Source organism: Taudactylus pleione, unplaced genomic scaffold, assembly GCF_031769625.1.
Source record: "Taudactylus pleione unplaced genomic scaffold, aTauple2 ptg000183l, whole genome shotgun sequence".
Taxonomy (NCBI): domain Eukaryota; kingdom Metazoa; phylum Chordata; class Amphibia; order Anura; family Myobatrachidae; genus Taudactylus; species Taudactylus pleione.
In genome coordinates this window covers 11258509-11272920 of record NW_028284585.1, presented here as the reverse complement: position 1 = coordinate 11272920, position 14412 = coordinate 11258509, and positions in this window count along the sequence as shown.

Sequence of the window (14412 nt, the reverse complement as noted above, 5' to 3'; positions counted from 1 at the left end):
CTGACATGTCTACTGTCACTGCATATGATACTGTCACCATTGACAGAATGGTGGAGGATTACATCGGTGACAGCATCCAAGTAGGCAAGTCAGACAGTCTGTACCTGTACTGGCAGGAAAATGAGGCAATTTGGAGGCCCTTGTACAAACTGGCTCTATTTTACCTGAGTTGCCCCCCCTCCAGTGTGTACTCCGAAACAGTGTTTAGTGCAGCCGGGAACCTTGTCAGCGAAAGGCGTAGGAGGTTGCTTCCACAAAATGTGGAGAAGATGATGTTCATAAAAATGAATTACCAACTCTTCCAGGGAGACCAGCCTCCAGAATGTACAGAGGGACCTGTGGTGGTGGAGTCCAGCGGGGACGAGTTAATAGTCTGTGAGGATGAGGATGTACACAACACAGAAGAGGGTGAGGAATCGGTGGATGAGGAGGATGAGGACGACATCTTGCCTCCATAGAGCCAGTTTGTGCAGGGACAGATTAATTGCCAGCTTGTTTTGTCGGGGCCAAAACGAACCAATCATTTCAGCCACAGTCGTGTGGCAGACTCTGGCACTGAAATGATTGGTTTGTTAAAGTTTGCATGTCCTGTTTATACAACATAAGGGTGGATGGGAGGGCCCAAGGACAATTCCATCTTGCACCTCTTTTTTTTCTTTGCATTATGTACTGTTTGGGGCCTAGTTTTTCAAACTGCCATCCTGTCTGCCACTGCAGTGCCACTCCTAGATGGGCCACATGTTTGGGCCCCCACTCGTGTCGCTTAGCATCGCCTTTTGGACATAAAAACACTATTGTGAGTTGTGAGGTGTACAGAATAGACTGGAAATGAGTGGAAATTAAGGTTATTGAGGTTAATAATAGCATAGGAGCAGAAAAACCAACACATTCTGTGATTTTAGCTGTTTTTATTCTTTTTTTAAAAAAAATACAGATCCAAAACACAAAACCCAGAACCCAAAACACGGAAGGGTGGTTTTGGCAAAACCAATCCAGATCCAAAACACGAAGAAAGATCCAGATCCAAAACCAAAACACAAAACACGAAAAGTGGCCGGTGCACACCCCTAGTATATATACTGTATGTGTGTGTGGGGAAGTGCTTGCTTATGTGTGAATGATATGTGTGTGTGTGGGGTGCTTGCTTCTGTGTGTATTATATGTTTGTGTGTGTGTGAAGGGGTTCTTACTTAGATGTGCATGAAATGTGTGTATGTGGGGTGTAGTGCTTGCTTATGTGTGTATGATATGTGTGTGTGTGTGGGGGGGGTGCTTGCTTATGTGTGTATGATATGTGTGTCTGTGTGGGGGGGGCAGTGCTTGCTTATGTGTGTATGTGTGTGGGGGCAGCAGTGCTTGCTTATGTGTATATGATATGTGTGTGGGGGGGTAGTGCTTGCTTATGTGTGTATGTGTGTGGGGGCGGCAGTGCTTGCTTATGTGTGTATGATATGTGTGTGTGTGGGGGGGAGTGCTTGTTTATGTGTGTATGATATGTGTATGTGTGGGGAAGGGAGTGCTTGCTTATGTGTGTATGATATGTGTGTCTGTGTGTGTGGGGGGGGGCAATGCTTGCTTATGTGTGTATGTGTGTGGAGGGGCAGTGCTTGCTTATGTGTGTATGATATGTGTGTCTGTGCGTGTGGGGGGGTAGTGCTTGCTTATGTGTGTTTGATATGTGTGTGGGGGGGCAGTGCTTGCTTATGTGTGTATGATATGTGTGTGTAGGGGGGTTGTTTTGCTTATAATGACTTGTAATGTTCCCTACCTTTATACTGTAGGATACATATACTATTAGATAAATGTTACCTCTGATTTAGAAATAATGTCAGTAGTGTTACTGTTTGTGCTAGTGTGTATATTGAGACATTGATACCATCATAATCAGTGTAGGGTTTTCAGGGTAAAGTATCTGGCATAATATACTACATAGGGAATGATTGAGCAATTCCTTTTATACAGCACATGTGTATGAGCCACACTGCACATGCGCAAAGTGAGATTACCAGCGACGGTCACAGTAAGGACTTGGATGCAGTGTGATTGATGGATCAGTTGAGGGAGGTAATGGGGTGGGGGGGTGGCGAGGCAGAAGCAGGTGTGTCTAGGTCATATTGGGGGACGTATCTCAGCCTGTGATTGTGAATTTGTACACAGTGAAGGCTCCAGTGTGTGCTTACATGTGATGGACATTCTGAATGACTGTAGGGTTGCTCAGAAGATGGATGGTGTGACTGATGGTGCATGTTTGTATACAAGCAGCGGTTTTCAGGCACCGCTAGTGGGCGTCTCAGTACAAACTCCTGCGGCTGCGACATTTACATAATGCATATAGGTGATAATAAAAGTTCATGTCGTCAGTAATATTATTTTTTTGCATACGAAATGGAATGGCCCCTGCATTGTGTATCAGTTATTAGAATGATTCATGAATTATCGCTCACTAGAATAGTCTCAGCATCGGTCAGATGGGGCTGGTAGGTGATGTATCCGTAGCTATTTTACGTAACAGTTTGTCACAAATTGCAATAGCTATTTACACCACACCCACATTAGGCAAACCACACCTACAACATTTGTTATTACACCCATTTCTCTGTTGCATTCACTGGTAGAAAAGCCGCGCCATTTATTTGTGTCTGTCCCCCAGGCTGAAAGTTGCAAGCCAGGCCCTGAGCACAGTGGTGTGTAAGTAAACAAATGGGTATAGAATGCTGATTGTAAAGGTATGTACCTTGTTACCTAATTGGAACTGTTCATTTAGAGATACCTGGGGCTCAACCACAAGATAATATAATATAATGGCCCTGTTTCTGAATCACGCACATGTCCATAAGCAGATGTTTTCTCATGAATGTCACTAATCTGTGTTTGTGATGCAAGAATCAATAACAGACTGCGCAAGCGCTGCATGATGCATCATAGAGGATATGAGAGTGGACATACGCTCCGTGTGTGGTCAGATCACTCTGTCTGTCAAATGGAAGTTTCTGAGCAGTTATGGTGACGATGCATCGAACCAATGCATTTTATTGGTGTGTTATAGGAGTGCCATGGGTGTACAGCCCGACTTCCAACTGCGGTGTGTAGACAGAAAGGGGACGTCTGCTTTAGATCTATGCATCTGGCATTGTAGGGGGCAAGTGCTGACACTAATGATGATGGCTGCAGATAGAAAAGACGTGAGCAGAGCAATGCATATGCATGAAGAGGGATGAATACTAATATTAGCATAAGGTAGTAAAGACGCAGACATTCGCATATGCCGGCTTTAAAAATGTTGCTAAAAATGTTTGTACAAAAAGGGCAATAAAACATTATTATCATACACACAGATTTTTCCATAAGGAAGAAAGGTAAGGGCAGGGGTGAGCAAGACAATTTAAAAAATATTGCAAAATGTCAGAAATTGTCTATTCTTTGGGTTCAGTAGAAACATTACGCCAATTTGCTATCCTTTTGTTTTTATTATGTAAGCATTTTTACTTCTTCATCAAATTTAGGGCCTGATTCAGACCCACTCGCAAGCGGCTGTCCGCTCGCAAGTGGGTCGATGGTGTGCACTGCGCATGCGCACGACGGAGGGATCTCCGTCGTGCGCATGCGCCAGACGCGACGAGCGAAGGACTTTCCTTCGCTCGTTGTATCTGATCAAAGGGGGCGTGCTGTCGATGTTGATTGACAGCACGCCCCCTTTGGTGGGCGTGCCTCCCAGATGGGGGCGTTCCCAAGGGAACGCCTACCGTCAGAAGCCGGCCCACTGACATCACTAGTGATGTCAGTGGGAGTGATTTTGGCTCAGATAGAGCCAAAATCACTCCGGGCCTTGCGGTTGAGAAACTCAACCGCAGGCTCCGGCTCGCAGTGGCGATGGTCAAGACCATCGCGGCCTTCAACCTGCACGCTCGTATAGGCTGTGGGTGGTGACCCACAGCTATACGAGCGTCCAGGAGGACGCTCCATAATTATGGAGGACGGCCCTCATTCAGAGCGTGCGCTCTGCTCAGAGCGTCCGGCTGTGAATGAGGGCCTTAATCCCATCTAATAATGTTATGTATTGGCTTAATTAAACAATGCACAGGCCAGATAGCCTTGGATCCTTATACTGTATATGCTATATTAAAAGCAGATAATTGTTTGGTTAACAATAACTATGACTAAGTTAAGTTGGGATTACATTTTTGAATAATTAAGGGAGTAACTGAACACTTTTTAAACTCTTGATTCATATCTTGTATTACTAGTGAATCTGAGACATAATTTGAGGGATTCAATAAGTTCTAGACAGATCAGATGGTTTTGTCTTGATTTACCCTTTAACCAAAACTTAACACCTTACCAGTTCAGGCATCTCATGATATTACATAATTATTATTATTATTATTATTATTATTATTATTATTATTATTATTATTATTATTATTATTACTATTATTATTATTATTATTATTATGCTGTTTTTTTTTATTCTGTCACTACATTCTACATTTTAACATGACATGTATATAAAAAAAAAAGAAATACTAAATGTTTTTTTTCTGTCTTATATCAGCATGTACAATATCTACAATATTATTAAATATATTAACATATTTGTGATGTATTTCACTGTGTCCTTTGTGTGAGTTTATAAAACTCTGGAAAAGTTAATATTCTTTTGGCTCATACTCACAAAGTGTTTTCCAATGGGAATTTTCCACAGATAATTGGAAAGGTGCATGTTTCATTTCAAAGAGGAGTACAACTTTTTGGCTAACAAATATCCTAGTAAGCCACATATTCTCTGACTAGACAGTCAAGGGACTGAAATTTGGGTAATGTGTATCTTTTTGGACTGAATTATTTGTGGAAATTAATGACATTCATGAGAAAATATCTAAACCGCTTTCCAATGCCATATCCTGTTTAATGACATTTTGTGTGATGTTGGATCAATGTAATTAAAGATAAGTCCTTTGAACAGATTAGTCTTTGTGTGAATATAACAGATTTGTATAAAACAAGCCAAAATATGCATTGATAAAAGTGTTTGAGAGGCTTTTTAAGCATATTAAAAAATCAGAAGTCTATTTTTGCTATTACAATAGTAGTAAACAAACAAAAATATGTAGACACATTCATATGTTATGACACACCTCTTCATATCCTGGTACAGTATATGATGTGTCATTTACAGCCATGTCTACACTGAGAATGAAAGCAGGCATTAGCCGAGCTCCCCTATTTGCCGGCTAAGACATCACTTCCAGTTCTGGGTCCCAAACCAAAGTCAATTTAACTGAGCGGCTATTTAAACAGACCCCTGCACACATCTAACCACACACTGTCTTGAAGAAGAGATTAAATGCTCAAAACGCATTGATAGTAATGTGGACTACAAGTAAAGGTGTCTCCCAGCCTGGACTTTCCAGCACTGCCTTTTCAGGGTACATAGATCGAGAAGTTGACCATATCTTGTCTAACTTGTCATGCTATCTTCAGTCTTGTACAAGTACAATCTATCACTTGGATATTATTATTTTTTAGATTGTTTTTGTTTCATTGTTTTTGATTGTGTTAAGATGAATAAATACACTATGTAGACAAAAGTGATTGGACACCCATGCGCAAGCGATGTGCATACCATTGCACATATGTTCCAAATGGCCACTAATGTGGCAGTTTTGACAAGAACATGTCATAGGGAGGTCCATGCTCTTGCAGTTCTACAGGAACAATAAATGTTTTTATCAGGACAACAATGCCACCTGTCAAGTTTACAGAGCGACGCTGGACTGGTATACAGAAAATTTGGTAACCCAGATGGACTGGCCAACTCAGAGTCCAGATCTTAACCCCATTGCAAATCTCTGGGATGAATTGGAATGGCGAGTGCATTCTAGGCTGACTCGACCTTCTTCAGTGTCAAAGTTGGTCACTGTACTTAAGGCAGAATGGCAAAACATACAACCTGCTGTTGTCCAGGAACTTGTGGATAGTTTTCCAAGAAGGGTGTCTGCAGTAGTCACTTAATGGGGAGGACCTACAAAGTACTTATGTAAATAAAATGTTGTTGATCTATTTGCTGTCAGTGTTCAAAATTGCAGAGGAATGGTGATATCTTAGATGCGGAATGTCAGGAATTATTGTATGAGAACTCAGCCATAGGCAGATACTTAAACCATTCATTATGACATTTGGAAACAAAGCAATGAATATATTGTTCTAGAGATTAGTTCACCTGTTCTGTCTGCCCATTGGATTGAGGGTGATAGCCGGAAGAAAGATTAAGATGGATACCCCCCAAATTGGAACAGAACATCCTCCCGAATTTAGCGATGAACTGTGTCCCTCTGTCAGTGAAAATATCTTGAGGCAAACCATGTGATATGCTGGATAAACAACTCCGCTAGCTCCTTGGCACTTGGGAGTTTGCACAAGGGAACGAAATGGGCAATTTTGCTAAACCGTTCAACTGTTACCCAGATGGTGTTGCATTGAGATGAAGGTGGCAAATCAACTATGAAATCCATAAAAATATGGGACCATGGTCTACTAGGAATAGAGAGTGAAGAATCTGTCCCACTGGAGGCTTCCGAGGTGTTTTATTTTGGGCAGAAACTGTACAAGTAAAACAAACTCTCTGGCATTTTGAGTCATCATTGGCCACCAGACTGCACATGACAATAGCTCTCGAGTTTTAGAGATTCTCGGATGTCCAATCATTTTGGCTGAATGGAATTCCACAAGGAATGCCTCACACAAATTTTTGTGAATAAACAAATGACCAGCTGGATTTTCAGGAGGTGCTTGTGACTGGGCAGACAAAACTCAAGTGGTCAGATCCTGAGATAAACCAGCATGGATCACAGAAGCATGAATAATAGGAGAATCTGGACACCTAGGGTCTTGTACAGGCTGAAAACGGCAGAATAAGGCATCTGCTTTAACATTTTTTGTCCCAGGCCTGAATGTGATGACAAAATAAAATCTGGTGAAAAACAATTACCATTGAGCTTGTCTGGGGTTCAACCTCTTGGCAGATTCTATATAAGACAGATTTTGTGGTCGGTATAGACAGTAACCGCATGTTTTGTCCCTTCCAAACAATGATGCCAATCCTCCAAAGCACATTTGATTGCAAGGAGTTCTCAGTTTCCCACATGATAATTCCTTTCAGCAGAGGAAAACTTTTGGGGAGGAAAGCACATGGATGGATTTTTAAGTCAGTAGAATCCCTTTGTGACAGAACCACTCCTGCTCCCACTTCTGAGGCATCAACTTCAACAAGAAAAGAAACATCCGGGTTAGGGTATCAGAGAACTTGGGCAGACATTAATGCTTTTTTACGGTTTTCAAAAGAATGAACAAATAAATCTTTGATAATAAGTAGCGAACCCAAGAAAATGTTGAAGTTCTTTAATACTGGAAGGACATGCCCAAGTATAGCTTGAAGTTTTTCTGGTTCCATGGAAAAGCCCCTTGGAGAGATAACATAACCCGAAATAGACACATTTCCACCTTAAACTTGCACTTCTCCAACTTTGCAAAAAGATTATGGGCCTGATTCAGAGCCGATCGCTATTAGAGCTCGCTCGTTCAGAAAAAGGGGGTGGCTATTCAAATGAACCGTTCGCTCTTTGTGGTCTGTTGCCGCCTCTATGTCTGAACGAGCGAACAAAACATGCGATCGTTGTTTTGATAAAAATGCCCCCTGGCCGCTCGCATCATACGTCATGTCCACTATTTATTAGTACATCGACCAGCGTATGAACTGCTCGCTATTCTTGTGGTTGGTTTTCCTACCACAAATTTGTGAGCAGTTCTGACTATAAAATAACCCAGTGACGTGGTCAGTGACGCTGCTGTATTAATTATGCACACCCATAAAACGCCCGTTTTGACCTTTAAGCACGCCTGCGTGCTGATCTCCACTCCCCGTTTTCAAGCACCTTCCCCTGTTACCAACCACATACGCCTCCTCCTGTCACTCATATTAGCAGGCATTCGCTATTTAGCGAACAAACGATTTTTGGCCACACTGACTGGTTCGCGCATGCGTATTACGATCCGTACACATGCGCAGTTGGGCAAACATCGCTCGGAACGAACAAGTGGCCGCTTACGAGCGGCTTTGAATCAGGCCCTATATTCATATAATTTTGGAGGAAAATCTTTTAGAAAAGAAGACTGCTTCATGAAGCTAATTAAAAAGCACAAAAATAAGAGGAAGAGGGTATGAGTTTTTTATGGTGACCTTGTTAAGGACCAGGTAATCAATACAAGGACACAATGAGCCATCTTTCTTGGCTACAAAAAAGAATCCAGCCCCTACGGGTGACCTTAAAGGATGAATAAAACCTTTGGCCAAATTCTCTTGGATGTACTGATCCATGGCTTGCATCTCAGGAACAGAGAGAGCATACAGTCTTCCTTTAGGGAGTTTAGCATTAGGTACCAGGTCAATGAGGCAGTCGTTTAGAGACAACATCTTGGAAGGCCCGGTATGACTCCGTCAGAGTTTTGGAAACAGGCTGCAGTGTCCTAACAGGCAAGGTAAGGAAGTGAGAACCACAATCTGAATCCCAGAGAACCCCAGTGAACAATTTTTCCTGACCTCCATAGGGTTGTGTTTTCCGAGCCATGGTAGGCAAGAACTATTGGAGCTAATGGACATTGACTCAAGAAAAAATTATATTTTCTGAATGAAGAATTCCAACAGTTAACTGAAGCGGTTAGGTCTGAGAAGTAACTTGCCCGTTAGTCAAAGAATTACTATCAAGCCCGCAGATGGAAAGAACTGATTCCAATGGCTCAATGAGAATGTTAAGAGACGAGGCAAAGTCAGAGTCCATTAAATTTCCAGGCAGCACCACTATCCAAGAAGGCCGAGACAGTTGCTTTTCTTTCTTGGATCAAAAGTTTAGCCGGAACCAAGATGGAATTGGAGGGCAAGATGGTTGATAAACCTAAGTGAATCCTCCTGACTTCACATAGGCTTTGTCTTTTATTGGCTTCTGATGGCAAGCATTACCACAATGTCCTTGTTCCCTGCAATATAAACAAAGACCCCAGGTACATCTTCTATTCTCTCCTCTGTGGACAAGTGGAAGGCACTAAGCTGCATGGGTTCACCCAAGTCCACAGAAAAGTCAGAGTCAGAAGGCTGAGCAGGTGGCAACCCAAACTCTTTCTCTTATTTCCATTCCCAGAACATCTATCCACCTGGATGGCCAATAGCATAAGGCTATCCAAGGTTTCTGTACAAGGTTCCAACTGATCAGCTTCTAAGTGCCATTTTACAGGCTGTGTTTGAAAAATGACAGTTAATAACTGATTGGTTTGTACTTTATCTCTCTCCACTTTATCTCTCTCCAAGGTTTGATACATCTCCCCCCAGTCATAAAACTAGATTTACATAAGTCTCCACATGTGTGGCTAGCTAAAATAAAAAAAATTACTGGTGAAAGAAAAATAATGAAATGTTTCTGCATACATTTTAAGCTCTACTAAGTCTGAACTATTGTAGCTGTCTTTATTTTTGAATTACAGTTTACAATACTATAACTATTAAATAATTAATAACGTAGCAGGAAGGCATGCTTGAAAAATATTTTAAAGAATTGTATATTATTATTAATTGTCTATGTTGATTGAAACTTGCCTTCATTTCTTACATGGTAATATCATTTTAAAAACCATTGCAAGCACATATCAGAAACACAAACAAGTCAACATGATTTAACATTTATAACAAAGTTTGCATGTGGACTTTTTGGGAAAAGTTTTACACTAAAGTTAAAACATTTTGGACCAAAAATTGTCTTGTGCCCGTGGTTTCAATTATTTTAAATTTGAGGCATAAACATTGCATTTAGAGATATGTGGCTCAAGTGCCAAATAGGGATCTTTTGATTTTTTTCAATACATGTGGTTGAAATTGCAGTAATGCTGATTGCCAAGCCACACTACTTCGCATTGGGATTTGGCACAGAAAAATAAGCCATTGTTCACTGTACAGTTTAACAGGGACACTACTCAAGGAAAAATATATATAAATTCAAATGCAGACGTTTCCTTGAGTAAAAGTCCTACAATATTGTACAACCACTTGTAAAAAATAAATAAAGTTTATGAATTTGATAAATATCAGATTGTTATATCTTACATTCATTCATTTTGGTTTATTTTTGAAAAGTAAATAAGAACAGTAGAACAAACGATGAGAACTGAAGTGAAGATTTTTAGTACACATATTACAAAAGCACTGGCATTAAAAAAAAGTCAAAACCTAAAAATAATACGTTAAATGTCTTTATATATTTCAATAGTTTACATGGTAATATTATATATTGAGTTATGTATATACATTTAATAATTAGCAATTCAATATAGTATACTGTATGTAAAATTGTACCAAAACAATATGACAATAGATGTATAGAATCTACATAATTTAAATGCCAAAACTGGGCTTATGTGAAGATTGTGGACTTGCTTACCAACCACTCTCCTTATAACTGTGGGTCTGATTCGGACCCGGCTCCGTCTTGCGCATGTCACTCACCATCGACAGCACGCTACAAAGGGGGCGTGCTGTCGTTGGTGAGTGACAGCACGCCCCCTTTGGTGGGCGTGACGGGGGCGTGGCTGTCAGTGATGTCAGTGGGAGTGCAAAAGCACTCCAGGGCATGCGGCAGATGAGACCCTACCACAAGGGTTTTGTTGCAAGCCCGATGGTCGTGATTGTCTTGACCAGGAGGCCACTCTAAAATCAGGAAGGATGGCCGATTCAGAGCGAGCGCTGCTGTCAGTGCGTTATCAGCACAATATGTCGAATTGGAACGACATATAGCGCGGTTTGCACATGAGAGCTCATTCAGACCCGCTCGCAAGATGTGGTCGCCAGCTGGCAAATAGGGGCCGGATATTTAAATTAAGCGCTCGTACTGCGTCGTGTAGGGACGCCCACTATGTTTTAGCGAGCTACAGCAAAGTGCGCTCGTAAATGTCTGAAGACGCCCCCTTGCCACTAGCAACACACGTCATCTCCGGGAAATGTAGGATTAATCGGGAACATCGAGAGCCATCACAGCTGCTCGCAGCCCTTGGGGTTGCCTTAGCCTGCCGCAAACACAGCGATCAGCGCTGGCTGAAATACATGCAGGTGACTTGTACAATGAAGCTACTTTGCTAATTATGCACACCCTTTAAACTGCTTTTTGGCGGCCTGACATGCCTGCATTCGCACATCCACTTCCCCGTTCACAAGCACGTTTCCCTGTTACCTCCCACAAACGGCACTATCTGTCACTCAAAGCAGCGACCTGATAGTGGCTTACGTGCAACCAAACTCTGATTGCAACAAATGGCTTGCGCACACGCACTGCGAATTATGAGCAGATGGCCGAAAATCATTCAGAGTGAGTGATCATATCTTTGCGAGCGGGTCTGAATCAGGTCCATGGTGTGTATGTTTATCACATGTTCCACGAGGTGACATCGGGGTCATTCCATCTGACATGCTGAACATCAGATGGAATAAATCAGGTGACAACGCCATGCAGGTGAGTTGAGCAGGGGAACGATACATCGGGTGGTCATACATCACATCGTGCAGTGTGTATGGCCGACCTCTATATCATTAGATTGGGGCAGCTGTGATACACATAGTTCTGATGTGTATTTATGCTTAGTAAAAAGCACTGGGAGTACAAACAGCATATAGATATTCTCAGAATATCAGATGTTGCACGCTCACATAAATAATCAAGATGACATACAATTTATATGTAGCTCTAATGTTCCTTAAATACAATTTCAACATACACATGTGATACCCCATAAGGATCCCCATATACTGTATGTGGACTTTTATATGCTGCCCTGTGCTGGAGAATGTCCCATGACTGGAAGGGTTAATCTCCCCCTCACTCCTCAATTGAACTGCACTGTAAGGAGGGACTCTAGGACCCAAGAGCAGCCAAATGTGAGCAGCACTTTACAGCCTAGGATTGAAAGTGAAACTAGGAGAGGCAGAATACAAGAAGCAGCTGGGAGGAGCATGACGGGAGCTGTGTGGTGTGTGCTGACTGAGGGAAGCAACTGCTTGGAGTGTGTCTGGGCTGCAGAGAGCCATGACTGAGGGCACAGAGAGCAGTGATCAGCAGCTGATAGGGGTAACAGTGGCTTTAAAGTGGAGACACCTCCATGTCAGGCTACAAGAAAAGAGGGCTAGAAAGTGCTCAGTGTCAGTGAATTTACTACAACACCAACGCAGAGGTGAGGCTGCACAGGGCAAGTGCTGCATACTGAAAGACAAGTGCTTGCATCTGAACAGGTACACTTTGCATTGTAATACATGTCATATGATGGACAACACAATTATAGAGGAATTTTAGAGGAGTTACGCAGCTCAACTTCAGTTTGACACTTCTGTAGTAAATCTTCTAAAGTAGCTGTTCACCGCAGTTTCATAAAGTGCAGGAATTCAAAGGAGTTTTCTGCATAATTATTTAGGAATAGTAATATGATGCACAGATCTTAAATGTTGATGTGACACAAGGCCTGACTCAGCAAGGATCGCAGTTGCTATTATGCATGCAATCGGGCAATTGTTGCATTCTGCATATGCATTGCAGTGCGCGTTCGCAAACTAGCTACTGATATCGGGACTACAATGGCAGAGGCTATTCACACCCCTTGCAGAGTGATTGACAGGTAGCACCGTTTGTGGGTGGTGATGGAGGGGTGGTCGGGGAAACACAGGTGTGCATAAATTAGCCACTGCGATGCCCTACTCAGCCTGAGGTCTCAAAGCGTGCATGGTTGTTAGGTAAGTGAGTTTGCATTAAGATGGCAATGGATTAGCATACTATCGCAGTTGAACTGTGTGTGTACGCAGTATTGTGATCTGTAGTGAATCAGGCCCACAGTTATCGTTGTTCATGATCACACAAAGTAGTTATTATCAGCTTATGTTGATTATTGAGAAAAGTGTATTCTAAGTTTATTCTATACACGACACTGTATTTACATTTTATTGCATTCCCTGTGTATGTTCTAAACTTTATACAGTATTTAGCGTATCTGGCACAAAAAAGCTTATCGTCATCTTCAAGGTGTGTCTTCACTGTGCTGTGTTCTGGGAGGTCTCCTGACTCCCTGTCATGGTGGGAAAAGTCTAGAAGTGGAATGGCCCTGATCCATCTGGCAATACAGTCGCAAGCAGGTTCCAGAAGAACAACAGGTACTATCCACTCACTGACATCCCATCATTGGGGGTGTCACACACACACATGTCGGCAGGGAGTACAACTTCCCCTTGCCTCTTTAAACCAATCTAGATTAGTTCACAGATCTTACATGTGAATCAGCCTGAATATTTGTTACACATATTTACATTCATGATTTCTTCAGAAAATTATATCTTTCAAAACTGGATAGTAACAGCAATCTGTCAATTAAGTTCATGCTTGGAATATTTGCCTGGAATAGATACACAAAATACAGAAATGGAGCAGTGTCAGACTGGAGCATGAAGGGCCCACCATGGAAATGCAGTGGTAGGGGTCCATGTTTTCTGGTGTGGGATCAGGCCGGCCCTCACAGAGGCTTAGACAGACATTAGAGACCATCTAACCGACCCTCTAATAGAGTAACAATGAATAATTTGAGTGCACAGTCTGGAACCTGACATTAGAGCAAGTGGATGGCCCCTCAGGCAGTGGGGCCCACAGCGGATGTCCCCTATATCAGGGAGGATGATCTCCTGTACTGCATTAAATCTAAGCTAAAATATTACACATAATACATAGAAAATCAAATTATCTATTTGGAAGTAAATAATATTAGGATGCTCAATCTGTATGCTTCCTAAATTTGGGTCAGTTCCAAAGCAGATTACATCAATATGTCTTTTCCTAAATTACCTGCTGTTAGGGTATTTCTGGGTGGGAATTACATAGCTATAGTGTGATCATACTTAATCTCCCTGATTGTGGCAGGGTCATGGGAGTGTATTAAAGCTCTGTGCAATTCTGAGTCATGTGTATGGGGAAGGGAAGCGTGTTTCTAAGGGATCTCTTGCACCCAGCATGGGGCAGGTAAAAGTGTTGATACTAATGATGACATTTGCAGCGGCTGGTGTAAAAGAAATGGACAGCACAACTTTCCTCATGCAGACGCACGGACCCCTGCATTAGCCTTATGGAATCTTATATTAGCATAAGGCAATAAATGTGGCTTCCGCAGATGCCCGCAACTACAGCCAGTTTGAGTGTGTGAAGGATTTGTTTGTGCTCCTCTGGTAGTCTAGCAGGAATACAGTATATTTAAGGTTATTTAAACATTAATAGAAGGACAGTTAGGGCCCTGGTGCTAGAGGAACTTGCTCAAATTTTGACTTAAAAAAATGCCATGCATCACTACAGC